At 44.6% G+C, this 17,006-nt stretch overlaps 1 long non-coding RNA gene across 1 annotated transcript; it reads left to right on the top strand.

The window, feature by feature from the left end:
- The first annotated feature begins 7,576 nt into the window (after positions 1–7,576).
- LOC125623549 (uncharacterized) lies at positions 7,577–14,328 on the top strand. The gene is made up of 3 exons (XR_007353043.2): positions 7,577–7,760; positions 10,660–10,773; positions 12,802–14,328. It is a non-coding gene; the product is annotated as an uncharacterized LOC125623549 (long non-coding RNA).
- Positions 14,329–17,006: the final 2,678 nt, after the last annotated feature.

Below are 17,006 nucleotides of genomic sequence, written 5' to 3' on the forward strand. Positions count from 1 at the left end.
CCAGATGACTGGAAAAGGGCTAATGTCGTGCCCATCTTTAAAAAAGAGAAGAAGGAGGATCCTGGGAACTACGGGCCAGTCAGCCTCACCTCAGTCCCTGGAAAAATCATGGAGCAGGTCCTCAAGGAATCAATTCTGAAGCACTTAGAGGAGAGGAAAGTGATCAGGAACAGTCAGCATGGATTCACCAAGGGCAAGTCATGCCTGACTAATCTAATTGCCTTCTATGACGAGATAACTGGCTCTCTGGATGAGGGGAAAGCAATGGACGTGTTATTCCTTGACTTTAGCAAAGCTTTTGACAGGGTCTCCCACAGTATTCTTGCCAGCAAGTTAAAGAAGTATGGGCTGGATGAATGGACTATAAGGTGGATGGAAAGTTGGCTAGACTGTCGGGCTCAACGGGTAGTTATCAATGGCTCCATGTCTAGTTGGCAGCCGGTATCAAGTGGAGTGCCCCAAGGGTCGGTCCTGCGGCAGGTTTTGTTCAATATCTTCATAAATGATCTGGAGGATGGTGTGGATTCCACCCTCAGCAAGTTTGCAGATGACACTAAACTGGGAGGAGTGTTAGATACGCTGGAGGGTAGAGATAGGATACAGAGGGCCCTAGACAAATTATAGGATTGGGCCAAAAGAAATCTGATGAGGTTCAACAAGGACAAGTGCAGAGTCCTTTACTTAGGACGGAAGTATCCTATGCACCGCTACAGACTAGGGACCGAATGGCTCAGCAGCAGTTCTGCAGAAAAGGACCTAGGGGTTACAGTGGACGAGAAGCTGGATATGAGTCAACAGTGTGCCGTTGTTTCCAAGAAGGCCAATGGCATTTCGGGATGTTAAGTAGGGGCATTGCCAGCAGATGGAGGGACGTGATCATTCCCCTCTATTCGACATTGGTGAGGCCTCATCTGGAGTACTGTGTCCAGTTTTGGGCCCCACACTACAAGAAAGATGTGGAAAAATTGGAAAGAGTCCAATGGAGGGCAACAAAAATGATTAGGGGACTGGAACACATGACTTATGAGGAGAAGCTGAGGGAACTGGAATTGTTTAGTCTGCTTAAGAGAAGAATGAGGGGGGATTTGATAGCCGCTTTCAACTACCTGAAAGGGGGTTCCAAACAGGATGGATCTAGACTGTTCTCAGTGGTGGCAGATGACAGAACGAGGAGTAATGGTCTCAAGTTGCAGTGAGGGAGGTTTAGGTTGGATATTAGGAAAAACTTTTTCACTAGGAGGGTGGTGAAACACTGGAATGTGTTACCTAGGGAGATGGTGGAATCTCCTTCCTCTGAGGTTTTCAGGGTCAGGCTTGACAAAGCCCTGGCTGGGATGATTTAGTTGGGGATTGGTTCTGCTTTGAGCAGGGGGTTGGACTAGATGACCTCCTGAGGTCCCTTCCAACCCTTATATTCTATGATTCTATGACCTTTTGATTTCCTTTCTGGCTCTGGGACGCCCCCCTTGCAGCTCCCCTTTTGCTCCCCACTGTACAAACCGACTTTAAGCTCCATCTGTCCCTACTGGGGAACAAATGTAGTATCCGAGCATGAGCTAGAATCCTGGAGACAATCAAAGTGGCACTCAGCCCTAGAAATGCCTTCCCTGCCCCTCAGATCATAGAATCTGGAGGTCATCTAGTCTAACCCGCTGCTCAAAGAAGGACCAATCTCCAGCTAAATCATCCCAGCCAGGGCTTTGTCAGGCCTGATCTTAAAAACCTCAAAGGAAGGGGATTCCACCACCTCCCTACGTAACGCATTCCAGTGTTTCACCACCCTCCGAGTGAAAACATTTTTCCTAATATCCAACCTAAACCTCCCACACTGCAACTTGAGACCATTACTCCTTGTTCTGTCATCTTGTACCACTGAGAACAGTCTAGAGCCATCCTCTTTGGAACCCCCTTTCAGGTAGTTGAAAGCAGCTATCCAATCCCCCCTCATTCTTCTCTTCCACAGACTAAACAATCCCAGTTCCCTCAGCCTCTCCTCAGAAGTCATGTGTTCCAGTCCCCTAATCATTTTTGTTGACCTCTGCTGGACGCTTTCCAATTTTTTCACATCCTTCTTGTAGTGTGGGGCCCAAAACTGGACACAGTACTCCAGATGAGGCCTCACCAATGTCGAATAGAGGGGAATGATCACGTCCCTCGATCTGCTGGCAGTGCCCCTACTTGTACATCCCAAAATGCCATTGGCCTTCTTGGCAACAAGGGCACACTGTTGACTCATATCCAGCTTCTCGTACACTGTAACCCCTAGGTTCTTTTCTGCAGAACTGTTGCCTAGCAATTCAGTCCCTAGTCTGTAGCGGTGCATGGGATTCTTCCATCCTAAGTGAAGGACTCTGCACTTGTCCTTGTTGAACCTCATCAGTTTTCTTTTGGCCGAATCCTCCAATTTGTCTAGGGCCCTCTGTATCCTATCCCTACCCTCCAGCGTATCTACCTTTCCTCCCAGTTTAGTGTCAATTGCAAACTTGCTGAGCGTATGTCTACACTACGAAATTCGGTCGAATTTATAGAACTCGAGTTTTTAGAAATCGTTTTTAAATAGTCAATTGTATGTGTCCCCACACAAAATGCTCTAAGTGCATTAAGTGCATTAACTCGGCAGAGTGCTTCCACAGTACCGAGGCTAGCGTCGACTTCCGGAGTGTTGCACTGTGGATAGCTATCCCACAGTCCCCGCAGTCTCCGCTGCTCATTGGAATTCTGGGTTGAAATCCTAATGCCTGATGAGGCAAAAAACATTGTCGCGGGTGGTTCTGGATACATGTCATCAGGCCCTCCTTCTCTCCCTCCCTCTGTGATAGCAACGGCAGAGAATCATTTCGCGCCTTTTTTCCTGAGTTACCTGTGCAGACGCCATACCACGGCAAGCATGGAGCCCGCTCAGATCACTTTGACAATTAGGAGCACATTAAACACCACATGCATTATAGAGCAGTATATGCAGCACCAGAACCTGGCAAAGCGATACCGGACAAGTAGGCGACGTCAGCGCGGTGACGAGAGTGATGAGGACATGGACGCAGACTTCTCTCAAAGCATGGGCCCTGGCAATGTAGACATCATGGTGCTAATGGGGCAGGTTCATGCCATGGAACGCCGATTCTGGGCCCGGGAAACAAGCACAGACTGGTGGGACCGCATAGTGTTGCAGGTCTGGGACGATTCCCAGTGGCTGCGAAACTTTCACATGCATAAGGGCACTTTCGTGGAACTTTGTGACTTGCTTTCCCCTGCCCTGAAGCGCATGAATACCAAGATGAGAGCAGCCCTCACAGTTGAAAAGCGAGTGGCGATAGCCCTGTGGAAGCTTGCAACACCAGACAGTTACCGGTCAGTTGGAATCAGTTTGGAGTGGGCAAATCTACTGTGAGGGCTGCTGTGATGCAAGTAGCCAACGCAATCAAAGATCTGCTGATATCAAGGGTAGTGACCCTGGGAAATGTGCAGGTCATAGTGGATGGCTTTGCTGCAATGGGATTCCTTAACTGTGGTGGGGCCATAGACAGAACCCATATCCCTATCTTGGCACCGGACCACCAGGCCGGCGAGTAAATAAACTGCAAGGGGTACTTTTCAATAGTGCTGTAAGCACTGGTGGATCACAAGGGACGTTTCACCAACATCAACGTGGGATGGCCGGGAAAGGTACATGACGCTCGCATCTTCAGGAACTCTGGTCTGTTTCAAAAGCTGCAGGAAGGGACTTTATTCCCAGACCAGAAAATAACCATTGGGGATGTTGAAATGCCTATAGCTATCCTTGGGGCCTAGCCTACCTCTTAATGCCATGGCTCATGAAGCCTTACACAGGCAGCCTGGATTGTAGTCAGGAGCTGTTCAACTACAGGCTGAGCAAGTGCAGAATGGTGGTAGAATGTGCATTTGGATGTTTAAAAGCGCGCTGGTGCAGTTTACTGACTTGCTTAGACCTCAGCAAAGCCAATATTCCCACTGTTATTACTGCTTGCTGTGCGCTCCACAATATCTGTGAGAGTAAGGGGGAGACGTTTATGGCGGGGTGGGAGGTTGAGGCAAATTGCCTGGCCACTGGTTATGCGCAGCCTGACACCAGGGTGGTTAGAAGAGCACAGGAGGGTGCGGTGCGCATCAGAGAAGCTTTGAAGACCAGTTTCATGACTGGGCAGGCTACGGTGTGAAAGTTCTCTTTGTTTCTCCTTGATGAAACCCCCCGCCCCTTGGCTCACTCTACTTCCCTGTAAGCTAAGCACCCTCCCCTCCTCTCTTCAATCACCACTTGCAGAGGCAATAAAGTCATTGTTGCTTCACATTCATGCATTCTTTATTAATTCATCACACAAATAAGGGGTCTTTCATGCGGGTCCCCACATCTGTACCCCAAAGTTCAGAGTGGAAAGAAAACCCTAACACACCTAACTGGTGTGGATGGGACTCTGCTGATTGTGAACCTCCCATAGCTTCCATTTGATTGGCCCTGCGCCCCTGTGAATCGTGGGGCTGTCAGTGGGCAGTAATACTGAGTGTTGGACTCTTGCTCTTGCAGGAGCCAGTGGCCTTTGAGGAGGTGGCTGTGTATTTCACCAGGGAAGAGTGGGCTCTCCTGGACGGCATGCAGGAGAACTATGAGAATGTGACCTCGCTGGGTAAGGATTTCTGTCCCCTCCGTTATTAGAAGGGGAAATGAAGAGCTGAGGTTCACATCACCCCACAGTGCAACCTCACCTCTGCCCTCTTTCAGCAACACCCCAACATGCCAGTGACACACATACTAGCACTCCCCCTCCCCTGCTAGAGAACGCTTTGGGAACAGAGCACAGGAGCAGGATAACACAAAGTCTAAGGTCTTCTCTTTGCTAAGGCAAAACTTGGGTTTAGGTCTAGCATAAAGAACAGAAGTTGCCTACGCCTGGCCACCACTCAAACACTGAGCGTACTGCACACAAACCAGCTCAGACTTGCAAAATGTTGCCACCCCTTTATCCCTCTCCCTCAAGGATTACTTCTGAGTCATTGCCTTCACTTACCCCCTCACTGAACCCTGTAAACAACTGATGTATGCCACCAGAGTGCTGACAATCCCCATGGCAAGAACACACCCTTGTGCATTGTTACTGACACAACCTGCAACACAGCACTGAAATGAGGCATACACGGTTCTTCAAGGTTCACATGCACCTCTCTTCATACCACAATCATAGCACTGCCAAGCTGCTCCAACTAATCCCTCCACCATTCAGTTACAGCTACACCTGACACAGTGCACACAGCTGGGGGGCATGCAGATAAATGCTGGCATTCCAATCTGTGGAACACAACACAAACAATGACATGTTCTCTTAGTCCTTTCTCATAGATATTATTGATTAAAAGGCCAGGAGGAACTATTAGGACATGTAATCAGACCTCCTGTACAACAAGCCATAAAATTTCATCTAATTACTGCTCTACAGAGCTGAATACCTTGTGTTGGACTAAATCAGCTCCCAGAAAGGCATCCAGCCTTAACATGAAGGCTTCAGGAGATGGAAAATCCTCCACTTCCCTTGATAGTTTGTTTACCTTTGCACCACCCTGACTGAATTGTTCCCAGTGGTGACTGCCAGCTCTGGGATTAGAGGGGCAAAGTTAAGATTGTGTTGTAGAGGTGTGTGGTGGGATTCAGCTCTTCATTTCCTGGTTTACAGAGGTTGGTTTAGCCACTGTCCAGGTGGTGAAAGGCATGAGGCAGCTGTTGCATGTCTGAGTTAATGACTCAAGATTATTGAAATAACAGGTTCAATTTTATAATCTTAGATTAAATAATTCCATCAGAGATTTGTACACCACTATACAGAAAGCAATAGATACTAGGGCTGTCAATCACAGTTAACTCAAGCAATTAACTCAAAACAAATTAACTGGATTAAAAAAATTAGTCATGATTAATCCAGTTTTAATCACATTGTTAATAATAGAATAGCAATTTAAATTTATTATAAATATTTTTGGATGTTTTTCTACATTTTCAAATATATTTATTTCAGTTACAACACAGAATACAAAGTGTCCAGTGCACTTTATATTATTATTTTTTATTACAAATATTTGTGCTGTAAAAAAGATAAACAAAAGAAATAGTATTTTTCAATTCATCTCATATAAGTACTGTGGTGCGATTTCTTTATCGGGAAAGTGCAGTTAGCAAATGTAGGGTTTTTTTGTTACATAACTGCACTCAAAAACAAAACAATGTAAAACTTTAGAGCCGACAAGCCCACTCAGTCCTACTTCTTGTTCAGCCAATCACTAAGACAAACAAGTTTTTTTTACATTTATGGGACATAATGCTGCCCGCTTCTTATTTACAGTGTCACCTGAAAATCAGAACAGGTGTTTACATGGCACTTTTGTAGCTGGCGGCGTTGCATGGTATTTGTGTGCTAGATATACTAAACATTTGTATGCCCCTTCATGCTTCGGCCACCATTCCAGAGGACATGATTCCATGCTGATGAGGGGTTCGGCTCAGTAATGAGCCCTAATAGATACATTACCACCCTTTGTTGTCAGACTAAAAGCTGAATCTATCTCTCTCTCCTGTATATGGAAGGGATGGACAGTTTTCATTCCCCCACCTAAATTCCATATCAGTATAATTATGTAGAGTTTTGGATGCATAGTAGATACAATTATTGAACAGGTTCACTTATTGGTCAAGGGCGGGTGTTCTGAGCCTTTGAATTCAGATGTACTCTTTGTTGAAGATAAAGGTTGTAAAGAATAGTTAATCAATATATGCATGAAATATACAGAAAGAAAGAACTAAAGCATTAATATTTACTAACAGGTACTAACCCAGCACCGGGCAACCTTAACTAGGAATTGATGTGGTTTGTGAACATTTCATTATCTTGATTTTTTAATGGACTTTTTTTCCACAATAACTGTGCATACGCTAGAAATTTTGCTGGCGTAGCTATTTGTTAGTTGTCTTGTCGTCTTTCATATGGCGCCATTGCGTTGCTGATAGGGAGTCATTTCTGGACATGATCACCAATTTGATATTATTCATTGTGTTTATAAACGTAGCAGGGGAGACGGTGAGTAGGGTGTCATCTCCTACCCCATTTCAGGTTTCAGAGTAGCAGTCGTGTTAGTCTGTATTCGCAAAAAAAAAAGGAGTACTTGTGGCACCTTAGAGACTAACACATTTATTTGAGCATTTCAAATTTATTAGTGAAGCGATTTGTCGCATAGCTAACTGACAACGCTTGCAAAACTAAAGTAAAATCTGCATTTGGATTTGAGTATGTTAAAATATTTTTTTCCCAGAAATTCATCTGCTGAAAGTCATTTCTCTATCCATATATGTGTATCATTAATGCATATGAAGTTCTAGAATTGTGTTGTATGATTGTCACTAAAGCATGCTGTAAACTGGGGAATCAGACAAATACTAGCTCCCCAGAGGCGACAGCAAGGAAATTAACCAACACCCAGGCGTGGTGTGAAACAACCCATCAACAACCATTGTCCAGCAGGGGAGATACAATGCAATGACTCACCTGTGTGAGGCCACACCAGGGGAATTGCTCATCCTTGCTTGGAGAGACTCAGCAATGCCCCCAGACATGCCTGTACTTTTCTTCCCCAAGCACATGGACTGAGGGTATAAAACAGACAGAGTGGATACATACTGGGCCCTTCTCCTGCCCCCACCTATGCTGCAAGCAACCAAGACCCTGAGAAGAAGACAAGACTCCAACACAGGAGATAATATACAGGTTTGTTCCTTAAACCAGGGCCAAAGGACTGCAATATCCAGTGGGGTGAGAAAAACTGCTTAATCTAGTTGTTGCCCAGTCTAATAGGGTTGAGAGTTTAGACTGCGTGGTTACATTTTATTTCTTTTGGTAACTAACTCTCACTTTTTGCCTATCACTTAATATCACTTAAAATCTATCTTTGTCATTAATAATTTTGTTTGTTTGTTCTGCCTGAAGGAGTGCGTTTGGTTTGAAGCGTGTCAGAGACTCCCCTTTGGATAACAAGCCTGGTGCACATCAATTTTTTTGTTAAATTGACAAACTCATATAAGCTTACAGCATCCAGCAGGCATAACTGGACACTGCAAGACGGAGGGTCCTAGGGTTGTGTCTGGGACCAGAGATATTGGCTAGTGTCATTCGGTTGAACAATCCAAGAAGCTTACATGCCAGAGGCTGTGCGTGAACAGCCCAGGAGCAGGGGTTCTCACAGCAGAGCAGGGTAAGGCTGGCTCCTAGAGTGAAGGATTGGAGTGACCGAGCAGATCACCGGTCCCGATAACACCAGAGGGGAACATCACAGTGGCGCAGCGAGCAGAGTGTATGCACGGCTTGTTACTCCAAGTGGAGTTCACACTTTAAGCACTGATATTTGTGATTTTAAGTGAGTCTTAAGTGCAGTGGCTAAGAACAGTCAGGAGGAGGTCACAGTTTTGTTATTTTCTGGTTGTTCATTTCGGGTGAGGGAAATAAGCACAGGAAAGCAAAGAAATGACTATCAGTGAGGCAACTACAAAACTAGAGCTGGCCAGACTGGAAGCTGCAGAGATAAATGTGGCAGGCAGAAATGAGGCTAAAAGAAGCAGCTGTGGCCAGGGAAACTATGGAGGCAGAGGCAGGCAGGGAGGAGGCTGCACACAGAAGGGCAATGGAAGAAAAAAGAGAAAGAGAGAGAGAGAGAGAGAGAGCAAAAACACCAGCTGGACCTGCTAGAAAAGCAGAACCAGAATCCCCTAACCCCAGCGACTCCCATCACTCCAAAAATCCACAAATGGGAACACTTATGTCCTGCGTACAGTGAGGACGATGATATTGCTGAATATCTGACTACCTTTGAAAGGTTGTGTGTAATACATGAAATCCCTGAAAAGAGAGTTCCTACCCTGATTGCAAAATTAACGGGTAAAACTCAAAATGTATTCAATGGAATGCCTATTGAAGATGCTTTAGACTATTGTAAATTTAAAGATACTGTTTTGCAAAGTTTTCAGATTACCCCTGAAACATATAGAGTTAAATTTAGGTTTCAGAGTAGCAGCCGTGTTAGTCTGTGTTCGCAAAAAGAAAAGGAGTACTAGTGGCACCTTAGAGACTAACAAATTTATTGGAGCATAAGCTTTCGTGAGCTACAGCTCACTTCATTGGATGCATTCAGAATATACATGCATGGGAATGTACATGTTCTGTATGTATATAAATCTCCCCACTGTATTTTCCACGGTATGCATCCGATGAAGTGAGCTGTAGCTCACGAAAGCTTATGCTCCAATAAATTTGTTAGTCTCTAAGGTGCCACAAGTACTCCTTTTCTTTTAGTTAAATTTAGGAATCTTAAGAAGGATATTGCTATGAGTAATGGGAAATATGTAGACAAAATGAAAGATTTGTTGGGAAAATGGGTGAGAGGTAAAGTGGCAAGTTTTGAGGGAATGTTGGATCTTGTTGACCAAAAGCATTTCCTAAGCATATGTGAGGCTGATGTGAAGCAGTGTCTATGGGACAAAGAAGTAAAGTCTGTGGATGCGATGTCTTTTTTAGCTGATGCCTTTGAACACAATCAGGTGTCTATTGAGGGCAGGCCACAGAAAGAGGGGTTTACAACTGGTGGGAAGGGAGGATCCCATTTTGCCCCTGGGAAGAGAGAAGGGGGCTGGGAGCCTAAACATTCTCTTACCCAAAAATATTCCTCTAACCCTCATCCCAAATCTCCTGTAAAAGCAGAAGAGCCCAAAATGTGCTATCTGTGTAATTCCACTGATCACTAGAGGAATAAATGCCCTGTGCGAGGAGGAAGCAGGCAACCAATAGCTCATGTTAGTTCTGCTGCCCTCAACACAAAAACCCCCAAAGCAATTGAAACTGATCATGTTGGTTTTGTGAGATTAGCCTCTGCAGAACCAGACATGATGCATGTTAAGGTTGTCAAAATTACTGGCCGGGAATACTTGGGGCAGAGGGATACAGGGGCCCAGATCTCTTTGGTTAAGCAGAGTGTGGTCTCAAAGGCCAGTATGTTGCCTGGCCAAATGGCAAAGATTGTGTGGGAGGGCAAAAGCAGATTCCTCGTGCCACTAGCTAAAATCCATGTGGTGTGGGAACGTTTGGAAAGTGTTTTGACTATGGGGTTAATAGAACACCTCCTAGTCGACCTGCTTCTTGGTAATGCTCCTTTCCATTACACCTGACTCATTATATTCCCTAACTTCTCAAAATGTGCTTTCCTGATATCTGGCACCCCAGACAGACTGCGCTCAGTGATATCCCCACTCCTCCCTATTCATTACTATGCTGAACCCTGCAAGCCCATGCTCACCAGTCCCAGTTCCCCTATGACTGTCTTATTATTATTGGGTCTGTCGGTAAGAAGCAGTCCCAAGGTGACTTTTCCTTGGCTTTCAGTGATACGGAGTTACTTTCTGTGGGTTTTATGAGTCTCTTTAATAAGGAGTGTTTGTCTGCGTGTGCACCAGCAGAGCGGTGGAGAGTATTAAGCAGAGTGTCTGGCACCTTTGAGCACCAGGAGAGCTAGCTCCAGAATATAAAATGAGCCAGGTTTTTTAAAAAAAAAGTCCATGTTCTTTATGATAAATGTGCCATGAATTCACGTGATCTCATTTGTTTTCCTTCATCTGAGCAGGGCTTCCAGTTTCCAAAGCTGAGGTGATGTCCCAGCTGGAACCAGGGGAAGAGGTGTGGGTCTCAGATCTCCAGGGCCCTGAGGGAAGAGAGAGCCTGAGAGGAACCTGCACAGGTGAGGAATCATTAGACCAACTCAAATACTGTCTTTGCCTGAAAGACACAGCTGGGATTCCCTACCAAGAACTTGAGAGCTCTTTGAGTTCTCTACTGGCCCCCAGCAGGTGTCATATCCACAGAGCAGATATCGCTCATGGCCTCCTACCCATTGTGACTGACTCATAACAATTAGGGCTGTTAAGCAATTACAAAAATTAATTGTGATTAATCATGTGATTAAAGAATAATAGAATACCATTTATTTAAATATGTTTGGATATTTTCAACATTTTCAAATATATTGATTTCAATTACCACACAATACAAAGTGTACAGTGCTCACTTTATATTATTATTTCTGATTACAAATATTTGCATAGTAAAAAACAAAAATAGTATTGTTCAATTCACCTAATGCAAATAATATAGTGCAATCTCTTTATCATGAAAGTTGAACTTACAAATGTAGAATTATGTAGAAAAACTAACTGCACTCAAAAATAAAATGATGTAAAACTTCAGAGCCTAAAAGTCTACTCAGTCCTACTTCTTGTTCAGCCAATCACTAAGCCAAATACATTTGTTTACATTTATGGGACATAATGCTGCCCACTTCTTATTTACAATGTTGCCTGAAAGTGAGAACAGGCATTTTCATAGCACTTTTGTAGCTGCATTGCAAGGTATTTACATGCTAGAGATGCTAAACATTTGTATGCCCCTTCATGCTTCAGCCACCATTCCAGAGGACATGCTTCCATGCTGACAACACTTATTTTAAAAAAAAAAGTGTTAATTAAATTTGTGACTGAACTCCTTGGGGGAGAATTGTATGCCTCCTGCTCTATTTTACCCACATTCTGCCAGGTGTTTCGAGTTATAGCAGTCTTGGATGATAACCCAGCACATGTTGTTTGTTTTAAAACACTTTCACTGCAGATTTGTCAAACGCTAAGAACATACCAATGTGAGATTTCTAAAGATAGCTACAGCACTTGACCCAGGGTTTAAGAATCTGAAGTGCCTTCCAAAAGCTGAGAGGAACGAGGTGTGGTGCATGCTTTCAGAAGTCTTAAAAGAGCAACACTACGATGTGGAAACAACAGAACCAAACCACCAAAAAAGAAAATCAACCTTCTGCTGGTGGCATCTGACACAGACGATGAAAATGAACATGCATCGGTCTGCACTGCTTTGGATCATTATCGAGCAGAACCCGTCATTGGCATGGATGCATGTTCTCTGGAATGGTGGTTGAAGCATGAAGGGACATAAGAATCTTTAGCTTGTCTGGCATGTAAATATCTTGCAATGCCAGCTACTACAACAGTGCAATGCAAACACCTGTTCTCACTTTCAGGTGACGTAAATAAGAAGCAGGCAGCATTATGTCCCATAAATGTAAACAAACTTTATGATATGATTGTTGTCTTAGCAATTGGCTGAACAAGAAGTTGGACTGAGTGGACTTTTAGGCTCTTAAGTTTTACGTTGTTGGGGGGTTTTTTTTGTTTTTTTACTGCAGTTATGTAACAAAAAAACTACATTTGTAAGTTTCTTGATGAAGAGATTGCACTACAGTACTTGTATGAGGCGAATTGAAAAATACTTTATAATTTTTACAGTGCAAATATTTGTAATAAAAATAATATAAAGTGAGCACTGTATACTTTGTATTCTGTGTTGTAATTGAAATCAATATATTTGAAAATGTAGAAAAACATCCAAAAATATTTAATACATTTCAATTGGTATTCTATTGTTTAACTGTGCAATTAAAAGTGCAATTAATCACGATTAATATTTTTATCACGATTAATTTTTTGAGTTAATTGCGTGAGTTCACTGCGATTAATCAACAGCCCTAGTAACAATAACTGAATTCCTAACGTCCCTTCATCCTGAGCATTGGGATGGGATATGGAGACTGAGTTGATCCTCTCCTCTCTCCCCTTTAGGGAAGAGTTTTGGGGAATTGATTTCCTGATCTTCCCCCCATCTCTCTAGCACTTACTTTGGTTTTCTCTCCCCTTTTCCATCCCAGCTTCTGAGGTTTCTCTCTCTGGCCCAGGAGACGATGGGATGGTGAGTGAGAACAAGGAGCAGAATCCACAGCAGGAAGATGCTGAGCACGTGGAACTGCAAGGGCGATTACCAGAAGGAACTCAAGGGAACGTGTCCAGGAGTCGTGAAGAGAGGCAGCAGGGAAACAAATCAGGGGAGAAAGTGGGTAAATCCATCAGCTGTGAGGAAAATCTCAAGGACCTCAAGGAAACCACAGCCCAGCAGAGAATCCTCAAGGGAGAGAGAGACAAAACATGTGCCCTGAGTGTGGGAAAACCTTCTCTTGGCTCTCACACCTTATTAGACATCAGAGAATGCACAAAGGTGTGAGTCCCTGTGAATGCTAAAACAACGAGGAGTACTTGTGGCATCTTAGAGACTAACACATTTATTTGGGCATAAGCTTTCGTGGGCTAAAACCCACTTCATCAGATGCATGGAGTGGAAAATACACTAGGAAGATATATATACAAAGTACATGAAAAGATGGGAGTTGCCTTACCAGTTCTAACGAGACAATTGAATTTAAAGTGGGCTATTATCAGCAGGAGGAAAAATCACTTTTGTAGTGGTAATTAGGGTGGCACATTTCAAACAGTTGACAAGAAGGTGTGAGTAACAGTAGGGGGAAAAATTAACACGGGGAAATAGTTTCTAGTTTGTGTAATGACCCATCCACTCCCAGCCTTTATTCAGGCCTAATTTGATCGTGTCCAGTTTGCAAATTAATTCCAGTTCTGCAGTTTCTCATTGGAGTCTGTTTTTGAAGTTTTTTTGTTGAAGAATTGCCACTGTTAAGTCTGTAATGAAGCATCCAGGGAGGTTGAAGTGTTCTTCGACTGGTTTTTGAATGTTTTAATTCTTGACATTTGATTTGTGTCCCTTTATTCTTTTGCGTAGAGACTCTAAGATACAACCGCATTTGCTCCAATCCCTCAGACAGAGACAAATACTTACACAATCTCTATCAAGTGTTCTTAAAACTACAACACCCACCTGCTGAAGTGAAGAAACCGATTGACAGAACCAGAAAAGTACCCAAAAGAAGTCACCTACTACAGGATAGGCCCAACAAAGAAAGTAACAGACTACCACTAGCCGTCACCTACAGCCCCCAACTAAAACCTCTCCAGTGCATCATCGAGGATCTGCAACCTATCCTGAAGGATGGTCCCTCACTCTCACAGACCTTGGGAGACAGGCCCCCAACCTGAAGCAAATACTCACCAGCAATGACACACCACACAACAAAACCACTAATCCAGGAACCTATCCTTGCAACATACCCCATTGCCAACTCTGTCCACATATCTATTCAAGGGACACCATCATAGGATCTAATCACATTAGCCACGCCATCAGGGGCTTGTTCACCTGCACATCTACCAATGTGCTATATGCCATCATGTGCCAGCAATGACCTCTGCCATGTACATTGGCCAAACCGGACAGTCTCTATGCAAAAGAATAAATGGACACAAATCAGATGAGATCAGTCGGGCGGAGAATTAGAAGCATAGTTTCAGCCTAGGTGTGTGCAAAATGTTGTAAGAACAAGGGGATTTTGTAAAAAGGTTCCTTTTAGGGAGCTACTGGGGTGGGGGTGGGGGGTCCTGAGGAATTGTTTGTTCAAGTAACCATAAATTTAAACCACTAACCTTACCCTGCATGCACATAGAGAGTAGCAAATGCCAAGACAATCCGAGCACACGTGCATTTCAGAGCAGTTAGAATACTCAACTTTTAAACAGAACATCGTGCTTAACTGTAACAGTGTCAGAGCTGGCGCTCTGCCATAATCACTTCCCAAACGCATGGAGAGTGTGACAGCTGGGCTCTTCCACTGGTGTGAAAGACAGGGTGAGGTTTCTATTCAGGGGTCTTTGGGAGAAGGGAGAGCAGAGAGCAGTGGGGGGGATGAGATGATGGGGAGCTGGTGCCTGCAGTACCACAAAGCAGGGAGCGCTGAGAGCAGGGAGTGGATGTCCTGGGGAGCGGCAGGGATAGCTATATCTCTGTCGCCTTCCCAGTTTCTCTGAGTGCCTCCTGCTCCTCCCAAGGTTTCAGCCTCATGCCTTTTCTGGAGCAGATTTCTGTAATTCTCCCTCTCCTAGACTGGGCTCTGGGCTACCATACCCAGCATGTCAACTGTGCTTCCCCAGCATGTCAGGCTGAGTGCAGACACCTTTGGGAGCCTGGGATCAGTGGTGTGCAGTGACAAACACCACTTTAGTTTGAAGAAGGCTGTTTTATTTTGCAGCAGGGTGAAAGAAAAAGAGCAAAAGGATTTTAAAATAACAAATAGTCTTCACCCCTGTGTCCCACATAAAGACTTCCCAGGAAGGACTGTGGTACAAGAGACTTAAAATGCACCCAGATGAAAGTGCTGGGGTCTTCCACGTGGTCCAGAGGGATTGTGGGATCTTCTCTGGGTGTATCTAACTGCACAGGTGTTGCACCTCTTGTGTTCCGTGCCCTAGAGGGGCAGTAGAAAAGCTGTCATCCGCTGCGGGGACCCCAGAGCGCCAAGACGCCGACCCCGGAGCTCTGAGCCATTGCTACAGGGGATGGGGGCTGGAGCTGTTAGTGTTGTGTCCCCCCCCACCCCCTCTCCTTTATTTTTAGCAAAAGCCACGGACAGGTCATGGGCTTCTTTGAATTTCTGTCTGTTGCCCATGACCTGTCCGTGGCTTTTACTAGACATCACCGTGACGACATCTTAACCTTACTGCTCACGCTGAGTGCGCTTTTCCAGCCAGTTGTGCATCCACCTTAGAGCAGGTTTGTCCAGGCTGTATTTCCCTAGTTTCCTTATAAGGAGGATGCCTTACAAAAGTTGAGCTATATACTGCTTCCTCTATCCACAAGGCTTGTTATGCTTCACTGCCATCCGGGGCGGGGGGAAGGATTAAGTTTGCTCTCAGGGCAGAGATATAAGGGTGGTTTGTGTGTGTGTTGCCTCACTGACTGGGTGGCATAAATAGAGTTGTTAAAGAACTGGCTGAAATCGACCCAGATCAACCAACACAAGCTCCAGTGACTCATGAATCGACACTCAACAGTGGGAAACTCTGGCCAGCAGGGTGGTGAACTCAGCATCACTCTGCCTGGAGAACAAAAGACAGATGTATCCAGCATAGGGTGACCAGATGTCCCGACTTTATAGGGACAGTCCCGATATTTGGGGCTTTTTCTTATATAGGTTCCTATTACCCCCTACCCTCTGTCCCAATTTTTCACACTTGCTATCTGGTCACCCTAGTCCAGCAGAGTATAAATGTAGGTCCTGGAAGAAGCTTGGGGCTCTCTCCTGGGCTGAAGGAAGGAAGTCAGAGGAAGACGGAGCCAGAGCCTGAGAATGGAGTTCACTACAGCTTGGCTTGTGCATTGTGGCTTTATCAGAGTGGACTATGCTTTAACCTTCTTTTCTTTTATGCTAAGGACTTCCAGTGTTGCATTCCAATTGACTAATAAATCCTCCTCTGTTCTGAAAATGCGGCCTGGGGGTGTCACTGCAAATACTTGCTGAGGGGCGCTAGGGGTTCTCACAACAAATTTTTTGGTGGCTGTGCTCACAATTTTTCCTAAAATACTTAACTTTAGAAAAAAACAAATAAATATGCACATATCCACGTCCAAATCATTGTCATTTATTTATGTAGGGCTTTTTTACAGGCTGAATAACCAAAATAATGTATAATTATCTCTATTCTTTACTGGAGCTAAACAGAGTAGAAACACAAATAAGGTGCTTTCCACATTCTTGTCTTTTCTGTTGTTATTTCTTGTGCTTTTTTGGTTGAATTTTTTTTGACCTGCTAGTTCGTTAGTCTGCTGTGAAAAGTGATACTTGTATATTAATGTCACTTTTCATAGCCTCCAGCTAACTACTAAGTCTGACAGGAAAAGTGATATTAACAAACATACAAATATCTCTTTTCACAGCAGATTTACTCAGCCTTGGCAATTCTGGGGACAAATTAAGCCCTGGATGGGGAGGTGGGCAAGGAGGCAGCGGGGGTCAGGAGCGAGGGGAGGTGAGGGTGGTGAGCCTGGGGGCCAGAGCCCAGGGGCTGGAGCCGGCTGCCTGTCACCCCAAGACTGAAGCCTGACCCCACTGCCTCTGGGAAGGTGGGGAACTCACTGGCTGCCTGCTCCTCCAGCATTTGTCTCTCCAGAGGGGGG

The sequence above is a fragment of the Caretta caretta genome, chromosome 16, assembly GCF_965140235.1.
Source record: "Caretta caretta isolate rCarCar2 chromosome 16, rCarCar1.hap1, whole genome shotgun sequence".
In the NCBI taxonomy this organism is placed as follows: domain Eukaryota; kingdom Metazoa; phylum Chordata; order Testudines; family Cheloniidae; genus Caretta; species Caretta caretta.